At 35.0% G+C, this 17,834-nt stretch overlaps 1 non-coding gene across 1 annotated transcript; it reads right to left on the minus strand.

The window, feature by feature from the left end:
* Positions 1–16,456: 16,456 nt before the first annotated feature.
* LOC141709194 (small nucleolar RNA R71) lies at positions 16,457–16,563 on the minus strand. Its single transcript, XR_012569783.1, has one exon. It is a non-coding gene; the product is annotated as a small nucleolar RNA R71 (small nucleolar RNA).
* Positions 16,564–17,834: the final 1,271 nt, after the last annotated feature.

A 17,834-nucleotide genomic window follows, 5' to 3' on the forward strand; every position in this document is an offset into this window, starting at 1 on the left:
ACACATATTCCTAACAAACAATATCAGCATTTGTTGTCTTCATGGAATTCTTGAAGTCTTTCTCCATTTGCCTTAGCTGTTCAAGATCAACTCCGGGATTTTCTTTTTCAAATATTCTTCTACTTACCTCAAAGTCAAATAATTGAATCTTTGGATCCTTGTAGAACAGAGTTTTCTTTCTTTCTTTTACTTTCAGAGTTTGAAGATACTGATTTGCTTCAGCACCAGCTTCTATCTCCAGAATATCTTGGTCTTCATCAGCAGCAGTTGTGACTTGTGAAGATTTTTGAATTTTTGTAGTCACAATCAAATTTTCTACTCTTCTTTCATTCCTCTTACTTTCTCCACCTTGTCTAGATTAAAATCTAGTGATTGCTTTTGATGAACCACTAACTCCAACTAGCTCTTCACCTCTTCTCCTTTCACTTTCCTTCTGTCCCCCCTTATTACCACCATCAGGATTTTCATCATCAGTACTTGTGAATGTCAGCTGCTTGCATTTAGATTTAACAATTTTCTCCCCCTTTTTGGCATCATCACCAAGCAGTAGAGAAAGAATCAGCTCCATTGAATTCTGTACTTCTGTAAGTTGATCAGAAAAATGAACTTGTTTAGCTTCCAATCTAGCTTGACTGGATTCAATTACAGTTTATCTGAAAACTATTGGTGCAATTTATTTTTGAATTTCCTGATGAGTAGTCATCCTTGAAGCAATCAATGATTCTTTAATCTGATTGATTTTAGTAGTAGTTGCTTCATGAACTGTGTGTAAGGATCTGACAACTAAAGTTGATGCTTTCAGATGATTGAGCATATCAGGATTTGTAATCTTTTATTTTGTTGTTTCCATATGTGTAACAGCTTATGTTCTGAAAATAGGATATGTATAATCTTTCCAATGAGCATTCCAGAGATTATCAAAATAATCCTGCTTCTTCTTAGCATCTAACTCTTTCATTTTCTGTTGTCTTACATGTATATGCATATCTTTATGGAAGAAATTATCATCCTCAGGATCTTTAATAGTATTAGAAATATTAGTTTCTTCACCATCATTAGATTCTTCAACAGCAACTGGATTTTGCACTAATTGCTGAACTTCATCACCAGCTTCAACATGTAGAATGGAATTAGAAATTAGTGCAGTATACGATCCGGTAGTTTCAGAAGCTTCCACACCTTTAGCAGTTAACTCCACATCTTCAAGTATTGTAGATAAATGAATCGAAGCTTCGAGATTAACTTCCATAACCTTAGTTCCTGTAACATGCTATGGTGAATCTGAAATGGATGAAACTTTATGAATGGACTGTTGTGATATTACATCTTCAGCAACAACAGGGATTTTCTCAGGTGATGGTAAAGTGGAGTAAATGGACTATTTTTCAACAAAAACATGGATTGTCTCATGTGGTAAAATAGTAGAATGTATGGACTGCAAGAAAGTATCAGTACTTAGACTTGCAGGGAGATTAATAGACCTTGATACATCAGAGTTTTCTTGATGTTCAACAGACTGCTGTTCAACATCTGTTTCTTTAATACTCTGAGCACTTGCAAACATATAGCAATTAAAACTTAATCTCTCTGTTCTTTCAAAGTAGTCTCACTACTCCTCACACCACACATCTCATGACTTTTAATAGTCAGAGCTTTCTCACACGGATTACTATATCCTATCTCTCATCTACCTCTCCTTTTTCCAGGAAGGATCCTGCCTCTCTTAAATTCTATTTTCCTCTCAATCTTTTCACACATATCACAGAAAAAGGCTTAGAAAGATTATCCTACAGGAATAACAGGTGGCTAAAGAAGGGTGATATGTGGTCATACAACTAGAGGTAGTCCTTAAATAAGGTCTAAAAGTAATCATACCAACATGATTTATATATTGAAAAAATAAATGCTGAAAAGACTGAATCAGTATTTAGAATAAATGCTGATAAACTAATGACAATATTTATACCTTGTGAATCCAAAATTAAGCTCACAGTTGACAACGTGGTTATGACAGTTATTGTTGATCAATAATGAGAACCTCCATTTGAATTGGAGAGGATTTGATCAGGTTACTTTCATGTACCATGATCTCAAACCTTGTTCTTCTTTCAAAGAACTAACACTTGAAAGTGTTTATTAAAAGCTATCACAGAGTCTTCAGTAAAAAATGATGAAACCTCTGTGTCTCTGTTAGTACATTAATATCTACCTCGACAAGTAGTCTCTAACCAACTAAATGTTGTTTCTGAGTAGTGGGCACAATTCAAGAATTATGTTACTTGATTTTTGGAAACATTTGAGAAAAGGATTCAAGTATTTCAATTTTGAGAAGAAATTTAAGATATAAGATGTGTAATGTTAAGAAATGAGTTTGAACAACTTTCTTAAATGAGAAAAAAAAGTTTCAAAGAATTTGAATAGAATGCAACACTCAAAGATAATAATCCTTATTGACTAAGAATTAAATCTTTCATAAATTTCTTGTTTAACAGTGTGCTCAATCTGTACTGAAATGATCACATGAACTTAAACAGAGATTAGTTTATTCACATGCACTATTAAAAACATCTGAAGTTAAACATGCAGTACTGATTTGGATATCAACAGTTAAAAAGCATTCAAGCACACACATGATAGTAAACAATTATTCATTCACATAAAGAGTCAAAGAAGCTTAAAGATTTTCATTAATTATGAAGACGATGTATACAAAACAGAATTATAAGATAGTCCCAACACAAGCTAGAAACTATCCCATCTTCAACTTCTTCAGAGCTTCTTGCTTCTTCATGGCTCGGCAGTGATAAATTCCCGAGATAGTCTTTGCAAGAGAAATAATGTTCTCTTGCAACTCAAGAGCTTCAAGTCTCTGCCGCTCAGCCTCTTTTGTTAAGCGTTCATCCTCAAGAATGATTTCTAACTGAAATAATTGGAGATCCTATCGTTGGTCACTTGACAACTCTTCATAGACTGATGATGGAATATCATGAGGACTAAAGATTTGATCATTAATCTTGACTTGGCGTCCCCAGGGGTCATAATAGACACGACCCTTATCGAGCTTGAAAGCAGGATAGTAAGTTTCAACAATAGTACAAGTGCAAAATAAACGTTGATCCATGAACATCTGAGAAGGTGAGGAGTTGTGTTCAAGAAGACTTAAAATTTGAGTGATTTGAAGTGAAAAGACAGTGAGAAGTTTTGAGAGTGGAGGGTTGTAATTATAGCAGAGAGGTTTAGAAAGTGAAGGGACTCTTTGATTAACCATATAATAATTAACCATAATGCAAATACACGATTACGAATATTTAGGCAAACAAAAAGTAATATCTCTCTCTAGATTCATATTCCCAATATAAATACTCAAGTATTACTAGATACTTGCATCAATAGCTAACCCATTTAAGCAATTAAAAGATATTCCACTAACTCACTGATTAATTAAAAATACTGCTTAACAATTTATTTTTAAACAAGTTCAAAATAATTAATGAAGTATAACAGTCAATCATGTTTTGATCATTATCGGTATTTTAATTATGACTATCAGGATTTATCTGAAAGGAATATGTCCTAAGTCCAATCATGTATTAGGATTTAGGAATAACTTTTATGTAATCTGTTTTGATTTCATTGATATTAATAAAAGACTTGTTTTGTTTTTATTACGGGCTCTATCTATTTAAGTGTTTAAATAAGATATACCATAGTTTAGAGTAAAGCTTTTTATGGATTATGATGAGATCATAATAGTGAGACCTAAAAGATGATAACTCTAAACTTAAATAGTTCCTGATCATAGGATTACTAACTGGTAATTAATAATCCACAAAGATCGGTACATACTATGCTTGCTTCATTATGAAGGATGTCTGTTCTCATAGACATTTGTGTGGTGACACTATAGCTAGTATGTAGGTGCTTATTATAGAATAAGTTCACTGAACATGACTCGCACAGCTGAACAACTGATGGAGTTCACTCACGTGTCAGCAGTTGTTCACATAGTGATAGTTGTACAAGTATCCTTAGACTTGAGGTCATTATAGTCATCTTGTGTACACTGAACTATGCTTTGATTTAGTTCTTAGTCTCCAGGGACAATTATTAGGGCTCTACTGGGTATAGGAATTTGTACACGAAGATAGTGTATGATCAATAAAGGATCTACCCCTTCCAGTGAAGGAAGCAAATTTTCAAGGCTGATCCACTTATTCTAGTTCAGGAATCTCTGGCCAGAGTAAATGAAATTAGAAAGGAGTTTCTGATTTGCATAGAACTAAGCATAGTAAATGGTAAGCAAGTGATTAAATTAGATAGGCTTGACACGAGATCCATGTCTTGTATTTAATCGGGACATTGTAGGGTAGAAGGAGTTTATTGTACGGTAACTATTCACTGAATAGGTTCTTGGTATTCTAAGCAGTGAATTCGTATTATCCGGATAGTCGCGATATGCTGAGAAGTATCCCTCACGATGTAGAATAAATATGATTAATTAATTAATCATATTTAATAAATTAGAGAATTTATATAAATAATGATAAAATAGTTTTATTATTATTTATTTCTACTACCGGCTTAATATTGAACCTACAGGGTCACACCATAAAAAGAGAATGATTTAATGGTGGAGGAATTAATTAATAATGGCTAATAATTATTTATTTATGAAATAAATAATTAATTGGCAAATTTAATAATTGATTAAATGAGATTTAATTGATTATAAATTAATTAAGAAAAGTTCTTAATATTATTAATTAAAGGATTTAATTTTTGGAAATTAAATCAAGAGAGAGAATTATTTCTAAAGTGTTTAGAAAAAGGGTTAATAATTAAAAGGTGTTTTAATTATTAATGAGAATAATAAATGGGATAATAATAATAATATTTACGGGAAAATTTCAGCTAAAAATTTTGCCTATAAATATACTATTATAAACCCTATTTTTATTCCAACCCCAATTTTTAGAAAAACCTAATTCTCTCCACCTCCTCCTCCTTCTTAACGTCGTTTTCTTGGTGGATACCGGTGGAGTGCTTCACGTTTGAGGAGCAACTGCTAAGGATCTCCGATCGTTGCTTTTGGATCGCATATTAAAGGTTAGTAATCGATCCATATGTTTTTTACCAAGATTTATATGCTTTTATTTGGATTTTGTATGTGTAAAAGTGTTTTACCATGCCTCCGCTGCGATTAAAATCCATCATTGGTATCAAAGCTTAGGTTGTATGCATATAGATCTGTGGTAAAAATTTCAGAATTTTATGTGCTTGTATGAATTAATTATGATTTTTACAAGTTATATCATGGATTAATTTTGTCTGAAGAGAAATCGTTTCTCAGAATAATTTTGAATGTTGATCTGGGTTCTACGAGTGTTGTAGATCGTCTGGGTATTTTTTTCATAATTTTATGATGTATAGATTATTTATTATGAATTTTTGAAGTTGTTGTAATTAAATTTGTAATTAAATAATCATATATATATAAATATATGTATATATAGTATATATATATGTTTGTATTGTCTATGTGCTGTGTTGAATGCACGGAGAAAGAAGACAGAGCACAGTACGGCGGCACAACAATCGAGGAGAGAAAAAAAACGGCGACTGACTGAAAAAGGAGGGAGGACCGCGCGTGGGGATCACGCGCTGGCGTGCCACGCGCGGCGCGTGGTAGACACGCACTGATGACGTCAGCATAGGTGTTAGGGCGCGTGGGGCACGTGGGGCGCGTGAAGCGTGTGGTTGGTTGTCAGACACGCGCTGTCAGACGCGTGTGCGCGTGGCCGCGCGTGAGGGAACTTGTTTCGGCGCGTGCGGGTGCGTGGCAGCTCAGAATTGGGCGATTTTGGTGCCGTTGGATTCGTCTTTTCGAGACGCTTCTAATGGTATATTATATGATATTTTATGAAATTGTTTCGAACTGTTTATAGCTAACAGAAGTGTTTTAAAGCTGTTTTTGATCGTTTAAATTGATTTTAAATGCTTCATGTGATACATAGAGATGTATAATGCTTAGACTAATGTGCTAGATGATATAACATGCCTACCTTGATGTTTATTCATGTTTATATATGTGATATATGCTTAGTTTATCATGCGATGATAGATTTAGGTGAACTTAAATGAACATAAGGCGTTTGTTAGACAACCTAGTATAGTGAAATTGTTTCATAACCTTAATAATAATATTATGAATACAATCATGAGATTCTTGTGTTTATGAAACACGTAATTGAATATGAATTTTCGATATGAGAGAAAGGATGATTCTGTCAACAATAGATTTCTATCTGTAAGAAAGGGTTATTAAGTGACGCCTCTTGACAATGCTCCACCCGATCTGGAAATCATCTGATTATTGATTATTGATTTGAAATATTTAATTTAAATTGAAATATTTAATTTAAAAGGAAGAATCTCTTTATAATATGATTATGATTGTAACATAATATAATCCCTCTAAAATTAAATAATATCAAGTAGAAATTGGCCAATGACACAACGGGCTTGTGTCAGTCATAGCCTTCCAACATGATAGAAAAGTAGTTCTTATTTTTGAATCATTGTCGTTTCGTGCTACAGCCGAGGGCTTTGATTTCGAAACAAGAAATACTTGTCTATTACATAGAGATGTGTACATTGAATAAGAATCTAAAGGTCGTTACGTGCCACAGCCGTGGGCCTTTGGGGACTGATTCAATTGTACGGAATGTTGGGTTAGACTTGACTTAGAATATTGAGTTTGTCGTGCCACAGCCGTGACTCAATTATTCAAGAGGCTAAAGTTTGATTAGGGAATAACATTAGATGTAATTGACAAGAGTTGTCTGCCTATTGAACATTACATGGAGGTTCGTGCTACAGCCGGGGTTGTGTAATGGAATGTAGGATCCCTATTCCCACTAGCATTATGAATGCTTAATTTTTCACGTAGGGGGTTGAATAAATTAGATAAACTAGTAGGAGCCACTTATGAATAAAGACCCGATTCATATAGTGTTTTAAAATGAAATCGAATATTTGCTGAGTGTTGTTATGTGTTTATCATTTACAGATTTACTATATTATGTCTTCTGCACTATCACTCAGGAGCATACTAGATGCTCACAAGTTGACTGATCCTAATTTAGCTGTATGCTTTCACTGTAACAAGTTAGGGCACTGGAAGAGAAACTGCAAGGTTTACCTTGCAGAATTGAAGAAGAGGAAGGGTAGTAAGACTACCGCTTCTGATTCAGGCATGTTCATGATCGAAGTTAATATGTCACTAGGTCAAATTTCTACTTGGGTATTAGATACCGCCTGTGGTTCTCATATTTGCAATTCGTTGCGATGACTAAAGGGAAGTAGGAATCTTGAAAAAGATGAGGTGATTCTACGTATGGGCAATGGAGCAAGGGTTGCGGCCATAGCTGTAGGATCATTTAGTTTACATATGCCTATGGGCAAGACTATTATTTTGAATAATTGTTATTACATTCCCTCTATTGTGAGGAATATTGTTTCTATCCCTATGTTGGGTTTGGATGGTTTTTCATTTATTATTAAGAATAATGAATGTTCTATCCTTAGAGATAATGTTCTTTATGGATGTGGAATTTTAAATAATGGTCTGTATGTATGTGACGTAGAGCATGATCTACTTCAGATTGAACAAACTAATAAAAGAAAACGAGATGATGAAAATCTGACCTATTTATGGCACTGTAGGCTTGGTCATATTAGTGAAAATAGACTTCGGACATTGCATAAGGAAGGGTTACTAGACCCCTTTGATTTTGAATCATATCCTACGTGCGAGTCTTGTCTATTGGGTAAAATGACCAAATCTCCATTTAGTGGACATGGAGAGAGGGCTGCAGATTTGCTAGGATTGGTACACACGGATGTATGTGGACCAATGTCTACGCAAGCCATGGGAGGATTTTCGTACTTCATTACTTTCATAGATGATAGATCTAGATTCGGATATGTGTACTTGATGAAACACAAGTCTGAAGCCTTTGAAAAGTTCAAGGAATATAAACATGAAGTGGAGAAACAAACCAAACACAGTATTATAACTCTTCGATCAGATCGAGGTGGTGAATACTTGAATGGAGAGTTTCTAGATTATCTCAAAGAAAATGGTATAGTCTCCCAGTGGAATCCCCCATATACTCCACAGTTGAATGGGGTATCTAAAAGGAGAAATCAAACTCTGTTAGACATGGTTCGGTCCATGATGAGCTATGCAAATCTTCCAATATTCCTATGGGGTTACGCATTGGAAACCTCAACATATTTACTGAATAAGGTACCTTCCAAATCTGTTCCTCAAACTCCATATGAGATATGGAAAGAAAGGAAACCGAGTCTTAAACACGTTAAGATTTGGGGATGTCCAACTTATGTCAAGAAAGTTGACCGAGATAAGCTGGAATCTCGATCCGTAAAATGTAGTTTTGTGGGATATCCTAAAGAGACTTTAGGGTACTACTTTTACACCGATCATCGGGTGTTTGTCTCCAGACATGCTACCTTCTTGGAAAAGCAGTTTATCCTTGAAGGAAACAGTGGGAGCAAAATTGAACTTGATGAAGTTCAAGAAGCACAAACTACTACGGTTCAAGTGGAAACACCTGTTCAGACTGAACAACCTTCTGTGGAACAGCCCATTCGTAGGTCAGAGGGAGTGTCTCGCCAACCTGAGAGGTATTATGGCCTTGTCATTGAGAATGACAATGAGTTGTCAATCATTGATGAAGACGACCCTAAGACCTATAATGAGGCTATGAGTAGTGTTGACTCAGAGAAATGGTAAGTGCCATGAAATCCGAAATGGAATCTATGTGTACCAACCAAGTATGGACTCTGGTTGAAGCGCCTGAAGGTGTTAAGCCTATTGGGTGCAAGTGGGTATATAAGAGAAAGATTGGAGCAGATGGCCAGGTGGAGACCTATAAGGCTAGGCTAGTGGCAAAAGGATTTAATCAAAGACAAGGGATTGACTTTAATGAAACCTATTCGCCTGTAGCCCTGTTAAAATCAATTCGGATTTTGCTTGCGATTGCTGCTTACTACGACTATGAAATCTGGCAAATGGACGTGAAAACGGCCTTCCTCACTGGGGAACTTGAGGAGGAAGTGTATATGTCACAGCCGAAAGGGTTTCTTTCCAAGAGAAATGAACACCTAGTGTGTAAGCTGCTGCGAACCATATATGGTTTAAGGCAAGCTTCTCGTAGATGGAACACCCGTTTTGATGAGACAATCAAAGAGTTTGATTTTATCAAAAACATGGATGAACCATGTGTCTACAAGAAGGTTAGTGGGAGTGCGGTAACATTTCTTGTATTGTATGTGGATGACATACTTCTTATAGGAAATGATATACCGATGCTGCAATCAGTCAAAGTATGGCTATCAAAGAACTTCACCATGAAGGACTTGGGAGAAGCATCCTATATTCTCGGTATAAAGATCTATAGAGATAGATCTAGAAGAATGATAGGTCTTACCCAGGGTACATACATCCAGAAAGTGCTTAAAAGGTTTAGCATGGAAAACTCCAAAAGAGGTCTCATACCGATGAGTCATGGAGTGTCTCTTTCCGAAAAAATGTCTACTAAGACACCTGAGGAAAGAGAGCGTATGAGTAAGATTCCTTATGCTTCAGCAATAGGATCTATCATGTACGCGATGTTGTGTACGAGGCCTGATGTTGCTTATTCAATTAGTGTGACGAGCAGATATCAGTCCAATCCAGGTGAAGACCACTGGAAAGCAGTGAAAAACATCCTTAAGTACTTGTGAAGGACTCATGACATTTTTCTTGTTTTTGGCGGTGAATCTGAGTTGAAAATAGAGGGTTATACTGACTCTAGTTTTCAATCAGAGAGTGATAGCAAATCCATGTCAGGGTACGTGTTTACTCTAAACGGTGGTGCGATAAGTTGGAAAAGTTCCAAACAGTCGACAACGGCTGACTCCACAGCGGAAGTGGAATATATAGCTGCAAGTGAGGCTGCAAAAGAAGCTGTTTGGATGAGGAAATTTGTTTCTGAGTTGGGAGTTGTTCCTAGCGTCGAAGAGCCTATTGTGTTATATTGTGATAACAACACAGCAATAGCACAAACCAAGGAACCTAGGTCTCATAAAAATTCCAAACATGTCTTGCGGCGCTTTCATCTGATTAGGGAGATTGTTGAAAGAGGAGATGTCAACGTCGAGAGAGTTGACACACATAAAAACATAGCAGACCCACTCACAAAGCCACTTTCTCAGAGTCACTTTGATCGTCATAAAGACAAGATGGGTATTAGATACCAGAGTGATTGGCTTTAGTACAAGTGGGAGATTGAAAAGAATATGTCCTAAGTCCGATCATGTATTAGGATTTAGGAATAAATTTTATGTAATCTGTTTTGATTTTATTGATATTAATAAAAGACTTGTTTTGTTTTTATTACGGGCTCTATCTATTTAAGTGTTTAAATAAGATATACCATAGTTTAGAGTAAAGCTTTTTATGGATTATGATGAGATCATAATAGTGAGACCTAAAAGATGATAACTCTAAACTTAAATAGTTCCTGATCATAGGATTACTAACTGGTAATTAATAATCCGCAAAGATCGGTACATACTATGCTTGCTTCATTATGAAGGATGTCTGTTCTCATAGACATTTGTGTGGTGACACTATAGCTAGTATGTAGGTGCTAATTATAGAATAAGCTCACTGAACATGACTCGCACAGCTGAACAACTGATGGAGTTCACTCATGTGTCAGCAGTTGTTCACATAGTGATAGTTGTACAAGTATCCTTAGACTTGAGGTCATTATAGTCATCTTGTGTACACTGAACTATGCTTTGGTTTAGTTCTTAGTCTCCGGGGACAATTATTAGGGCTCTACTGGGAATAAGAATTTGTACACGAAGATAGTGTATGATCAATAAAGGATCTACCCCGTCCAGTGAAGGAAGCGAATGTTCAAGGCTGATCCACTTATGCTAGTTCAGGAATCTCTGGCCAGAGTAAATGAAATTAGAAAGGAGTTTCTGATTTGTATAGAACTAAGCATAGTAAATGGTAAGCAAGTGATTAAATTAGATAGGCTTGATACGAGATCCATGCCTTGTATTTAATCGGGACATTGTAGGGTAGAAGGAGTTTATTGTACGGTAACTATTCACTGAATAGGTTCTTGGTATTCTAAGCAGTGAATTCGTATTATCCGGATAGTCGCGATATGCTGAGAAGTATCCCTCACGATGTAGAATAAATATGATTAATTAATTAATCATATTTAATAAATTAGAGAATTTATATAAATAATGATAAAATAGTTTTATTATTATTTATTTCTACTACCAGCTTAATATTGAACCTACAGGGTCACACCATAGAAAGAGAATGATTTAATGGTGGAGGAATTAATTAATAATGGCTAATAATTATTTATTTATGAAATAAATAATTAATTGGAAAATTTAATAATTGATTAAATGAGATTTAATTGATTATAAATTAATTAAGAAAAGTTCTTAATATTATTAATTAAAGGATTTAATTTTTGGAAATTAAATCAAGAGAGAGAATTATTTCTAAAGTGTTTAGAAAAAGGATTAATAATTAAAAGGTGTTTTAATTATTAATGAGAATAATAAATGGGATAATAATAATAATATTTATTGGAAAATTTCAGCTGAAAATTTTGCCTATAAATATACTATTATAAACCCTATTTTTATTCCAACCCCAATTTTTAGAAAAACCTAATTCTCTCCACCTCCTTCTCCTTCTTAACGTCGTTTTCTTGGTGGATACCGGTGGAGTGCTTCACGTTTGAGGAGCAACTGCTAAGGATCTCCGATCGTTGCTTTTGGATCGCATATTAAAGGTTAGTAATCGATCCATATGTTTTTTACCACGATTTATATGCTTTTATTTGGATTTTGTATCTGTAAAAGTGTTTTACCATGCCTCCGCTGCGATTAAAATCCATCATTATCAACTACTGACATAGACTATTAGTCAAAGCAAGTTTAACTAATAACATATTATGTACGCATAATCAGTAGTTCAACATGCAATTTTCACATAAGATCATTTAGCACAATTTGCATGTTATCATGGCATCAACATTTTGCACAAGAATCAGTATCTAACAAGTACTGACAAATAATAAGATATCATGCTTCAAAAATATCAGCAGTATTAATTATCAGAGTTTGAAAATTTTCTTGATATCATTCTCAATTCATTCACCAGTCTTGTAAAAGTAGCTTTACAGAGAGGCTGGTGAATATATCTGCTACTTGCTAATCTGTTGGAACAAAGACCAATTCTACTGTACCTTCTTCCACATGTTCCCTTATGAAATGGTACCTAGATACTGATGTGCTTAATCATTGAATGCTGCACTGGATTTTCTGTCATTGCAATAGTACTTTGATTATCACAATATATGGGAATAGAAGAATAGTCTAACCCATAATCCAGTAGCTTATTCTTCATCCATAGAAACTGAGCACAACAGCTTCCTGCAGCAATATATTCTGCTTCTGCAGTTGATGTGGAAATTGACTTTTGTTTCTTACTATACCAAGAAACCAATCTGCCACCCAGAAATTGGTAGCTTCCAGAAGTACTTTTCATGTCTATTTTGCATCCTGCAAAATCAACATTCGAATATCCAATTAGCTTAAAGTCTGAATCTCTAGGATACCATAATACCAGATTCATGGTGCCTTTGAGATACTTAAAAATTCTTTTCACATCTAACAGACGAGGTTCTCTAGGATCAGCTTGGAACCTTACACAGAGACAAGTAGCATACATGATATCAGGTTTACTAGCATTCAGATTTAGAAGCGAGCCAATCATACATCTGTAGTTAGTTATATCTACTGAAGAACCAGTATTTAAATCTAACTTGATTGTAGTGGTCATGATAGTTGATGCAGTTGAGCAATCTTGCATTCCAAATCTTTTGAGTAGATTTCTGGTGTATTTGGATTGATTTATGAAGGTTCCTTCATCAGTCTGTTTAACTTGTAACCCCAGAAAATAACTCAGTTCTCCCATCATACTCATTTGATACTTGGACTGCATTAGCTTTTCAAATCTCTCACAAAGTTTATCATTAGTAGATCCAAAAATGATATCATCAACATATATCTGTACTAATAACAAGTCCTTACCAAGGTATTTATAAAAGAGAGTTTTATCAATTGTACCTCTTGTGAAACCACTCTCTAGCAGAAATAGAGCAAGTACTTCATACCAGGCCCTTGGAGCTTACTTTAGTCCATAGAGTGCTTTATCCAGTAAGTAGACATGATCTGGATACCTTGGATCAATGAACCCTGAAGGCTATTCAACATAAACTTCCTCTTCGAGTTCTCCATTTAAGAATTCACTCTTCACATCCAATTGGAACATTTTAAACTTCTTATGAGCAGCATAGGCAAGAAAGATTCTAATTGCCTCAAGCCTTGAAACTGGAGCAAATATCTCATCATTAATCAATTCCTTCTTGTTGTGAGTACCCTTTACAACCAGTATTGCTTTATTTCTTGTAATAATGCCCTCACTGTCAGTTTTGTTTCTGAACACCCACTTGTGCCAACTACAGATCTGTTCTTTGGTCTTGGCACATGAGTCCAGACTTTTTTCCTTTCAAATTCATTGAGCTCTTCTTGCATTGTTGTGACCCATTCAGTATCTTGTAGAGCTTCTTCAACCTTCTTAGGTTCAGTTTGAGATAGAAAAGAATGGTAGATACATTCATTATGAGTGGCTTTTCTTGTTCTTACACCACTGTCAGGGTTTCCAATTATTAAGTCAGGTGTGTGTGACATAGACCATTTTCCAGCAGATGGAAGTTGACTCCTTGAAGACGAACCTCCCCTTGATCCATGAACTCTCTGTTATTTCCTTGATTAGTACCACTATTGTTTCCTGATGTTCCCCCTGAATCAGCGTTCCCATTATTATCAGTATTTGACCCATCAAAATTAAAGGAAGATGAGTCTGATGATCTTTCTACTGATTTTTCTTGAGTTGAATCACTTATTGTAGTTTCTATATTTGATTCATGTTGCTCCCCCTCAACATATGCTTCAGTGTTAGAAGTATTTCTACTGTTTTGTGGAGCTTCAGAGCTTTGAGTGATATCAGGACTTACTGTATCAGAGTCATGACTTAAAAGTTCAGCATAAGGTACTTCATTTTCATATCTCAATATGTCATGGTCATCTTCATCTTCTAGACCTGTTATCGTCTTGTCATCAAAAGATACATATATAGATTCCATGATTGTTCTTGTTCTCAGATTGTAAACTCTGAAGGCTTTTGTGGTCAACGGATAACCCACAAAAATTCCTTCATCAGCTTTCAGATCAAACCTGGTCAGCTGCTCTGGATGAGTTTTGAGAACAAAACACTTACAACCAAAAAGATGAAAGAACTTCAAATTTGGCTTCTCCTTATTCACCATCTCAAATGGTGTTTTCCATGCTTGTTGATCAATGTTGCATTTTGTGTAAAGTAAGCAATTTGCACAGCCTCAGCCCAGAAGTAGGTAGGCAATCTTGCTTCCTCTAACATGGTTCTTGTAGCTTCTATCAGAGTTCTATTCTTTCTTTCAACAACTCCATTTTGTTGTGGAGTTCCAGGAGCAGAAACTCCTATTTTATCCCCTTGAGTTTGCAGAACTCTTCCATAGAGATATTCTTGAATTCAGTTCCATTAATACTTCTGATGATCTTCACTTTGTATGTTGATGATAAGTGGAATTTATATCCACTTAGAACACTTCGTAAAGGCTCAAATTGGTGTTTTGTACTCAAGATGTTTATGTTTTTGATGTGTTCTCGTAGTGTTTTGCATTTCAGGGCATATTCGAAAGAAAGAAGGGATATTTCATGTTTTATGCTTCAAAGAGTGTTAGGATGGAACCTTGGTCGATTGCGCACAAGAAACCAGCACGAGAAGGTCAAGAAAGCATAAAAAATCAGCGGCCGTGCTAGTCTTGGGAGCGGCCGCGCCCATTTGTCAGAATCTCAGGGCGGCCGCGCTGCGGGGTGGCCGCGCTAGGTCGGAATTTCAGGAATTCTGATTCTATTATAAGATTGATTTGCTGGACTCCAGATCGGTTGGGCTGGTATTTAAAGACTTTTAAAAGACGTTTTTCATATAGACGAGCAAGGAGATAGCAGCAAGAACACCTAATAGCACAATACAACGAAGAAGAAGAATATCTTGTTTTTACTTATGATTCTTATGTGTGTAGCTAACATATAAGATAGCGTGTTAATCTCTATTGAAGTGACAGTGAATATAGAGATTTAGAACTTGCCATGCTAGCATAGGTTCATGTATTTATTATGCATGATTCATAGGTAATTTTAACCATCTTACTTGCCCTATGTAATCACGATAGATAACTTGTTCATTAAACCTTTATGTTGTCAAATTCTATAGACATATAGGGTCTCAACATAATTGGTGTCTATTTAGCTTCTATCTCTTTTGTGGATGTCTGGTAGTAGGGTATTCATACAACGAAAGTTGGCGTTTACTAGTTTTGTGTTATCTGATTAGTTGTCATCACCATTGCATGCTAAGACTAAGAACAATGATTTTGAGTGAAGTAGTAATGAAGTTAGAATCCAATGTTTGTCTCATATAGTTAATTCAATCACTTTTATTCTTAGTTAATTGCATGTTAGTTTAATCTTAGTTATAAACATCTCAACTTATTATTGTCTTAGCATTGAGCGATAGCCATACTATTGTTGCATATGTGCATAATCTTAAGTTGACTAAAAAGAGTCTCTGGGGTACGAATCTGATTTATATCTTATACTACTTGCGAACTCGTATACTTGCGCGTAATTTAGCGCATGTTTTTGCCTTAACAAGTTTTTGGCGCCGCTGCCGGGGACTCGATGTCAATTTAGTTTATGTGCTTGTCATCAGTGGTCGTTAAAGTTCACTGACTCGGATTATTTTCTTACAAGGTTTACTTTAGTCGTGTATTTCAGGTACTCTAGTTTTTATTGCAATGGGAGAACTAGCAGCAGAAGTTTTGATAAATTATTCTCAACCAAAGATTGATGACATTTAGTCTAGCATTGTCAGACAATCCATTGCTGTTAATACCTTTGAAATCAAGTCTAGCACGATTCAATGGGTACAGAATTCAGTCCAGTTTGGGGGTTCTCCCATGGAAGATCCCAACATGCACATAGATATTTCGTCGAGATCTGTGACACTTTCAAATTCAACAATGTTTCTGAAGATGCTGTTAAGCTGAGGCTTTTCCCATTCTCTCCGAGGGATAAAGCAAAGTGCTGGTTGCATTATCTACCAGTAGGTTTTATTACTACTTGGGAAGATCTTGCTTATAAGTTTCTTACTAAATTTTTCCCTATGGAAAAGACAGCTGCAATCGGGAACACTCTTACTCAATTTGCGCAGAAATCGGGAGAGTCTTTATGTGAAGCTTGGGAGCGTTATAAGGAGATGCTTAGGAAGTGTCCTCATCATGTGATGCCTGACTGGATGATTATCAACTGCTTTTATAATGGTTTGGGAGCTCAGTCTGGACCCATGCTCGATGCAGCATTAGGTGGAGCCTTATGGGCTAAAAGTTACGATGAAGCTTAGGAGTTGATTGAACTGATGGCTGCTAATAGGGCTGTCAAACGGATAATTCGGATACGGATCTGCCTATATCCGTATCCGGATCCGAATCCGAAAATCCATATCCGTATCCGTATCCGAATCCGAATCCGAAAATATTTAAAGAATTATATCCGGATCCGGATCCGACGGATACTATCCGAATACGGATAATATCCGGATCCGAATCCGATTTTAAATCAGATTTTTTATTTTCTATTAAAAAATTTTAAAAAATGAAAAAAATATAGTAAAAATTAAAAATTTATTTTTAAAAATTAAAATAAGGGATAAAGTGATTTAATCATATTTTAATTTTTTTAAATTAATTTTTTATTTATCTTTTCAATATAATCGTTATCTTTAAATTGTTGAACTCAAATGATTTTTTTCTCCATGTCTATAAAATTTTACAAACATAATATATCCGTATATATATGTATGTATATATATACACATAAATATACTATAAATTTAATATAATATTTTTTTAAATTATTTAAATATTTAAATATAAAATATATTTATCGGATACGGATATTATCGGATACGAATATGCCTATATCCGTATCCGTATCCGCAATCGTCGGATTCGAATACGGATAATATCCGCTTTGTTTCGGATACGGATAATATCCGCTTTATTTCGGATACGAATGCGGATTTTTCGGACGAATATCGGATTTTTCGAATTTTTTTGACAGCTCTATCTGCTAATAAATACCAGAACCCAACTCAAAGACTACCTCGGGGCAAGGTAGCAGGAATTCTGGAGGTGGATACATCTACTGCTATTGTAACATCCGGGAAATATTGTGTAATTATTTGATTATTATGTGAATATTATATGAATTTTGGTGAATTATCTGATGATTGATAATAATATTTGGATGTTTGTATATATAATAAAATGTGAGTATATTAATTTTAATATGTCCAGAATAAAATATAGATAATTAAGATATTTTTTTGGTAATTTTTGGACTGTTATATGATTTTATAATGATTTATGAATTATTAATTATTTTCTGACTAATTACAAAATTATTTTATAAAGCCTGGAATCGTCCGACTTCAACCGTTTTTACGTTTTTACAACCCGAAACTCTTCCAAAAACTCATTTCTAACCTAATTTGGTAA

Source organism: Apium graveolens, chromosome 2 (assembly GCF_009905375.1).
Source record: "Apium graveolens cultivar Ventura chromosome 2, ASM990537v1, whole genome shotgun sequence".
In the NCBI taxonomy this organism is placed as follows: Eukaryota; Viridiplantae; Streptophyta; class Magnoliopsida; order Apiales; family Apiaceae; genus Apium; species Apium graveolens.